This window comes from Arachis ipaensis, chromosome B04, assembly GCF_000816755.2.
Source record: "Arachis ipaensis cultivar K30076 chromosome B04, Araip1.1, whole genome shotgun sequence".
In the NCBI taxonomy this organism is placed as follows: Eukaryota; Viridiplantae; Streptophyta; class Magnoliopsida; order Fabales; family Fabaceae; genus Arachis; species Arachis ipaensis.
In genome coordinates, this window is record NC_029788.2 from 102,079,778 (window position 1) to 102,080,303 (window position 526).

Here is a 526-nt window from a genome sequence, read left to right on the forward strand (position 1 = left end):
AGACAGTATTTTTAATGATTAATCTATTTTTTTTAGTTTAAATTCTAACAATCCAATAATATATTTTTAGTTTACACTTTTAAATATTATTAATTAATTATTAACTAAAAATAAATTTTACTGACCTTCCAACTTTTCTCTTTCTATATTAGAGGACCCATCACAAATTCACAAGTGTTTTGTTAGGCCTTTTACTTCTTCTCTCTGTATGCTCAATACATTTATACTCTGTATCCCAAAACAACATATCTCCTTGCTATAAATTTCAATTATTTGGACAATCTTCTACTGCTCCTTAACAACAAGAACCATCCCACCATGCCAGAACCTTCATCCTTCAAAGTTGTGCAAGTTTGTTCTGTTTCACCACCGCCACAAAATGGAACAACAACAACTTCTCCAACCTCTATACCGCTCACCTTCTTAGACATATTATGGCTACGGTTCCCACCCGTTGAGCGTCTTTTCTTCATCGAATTCCCAAACTACCCTTCTTCTAATTCGTTCTACGACTCTGTTCTTCCAA

At 33.5% G+C, this 526-nt stretch overlaps 1 pseudogene; it reads left to right on the forward strand.

Annotated features, from left to right (window-relative positions):
- Positions 185-526, forward strand: part of LOC107639568 — a 1,649-nt pseudogene continuing 1,307 nt past the window's right edge.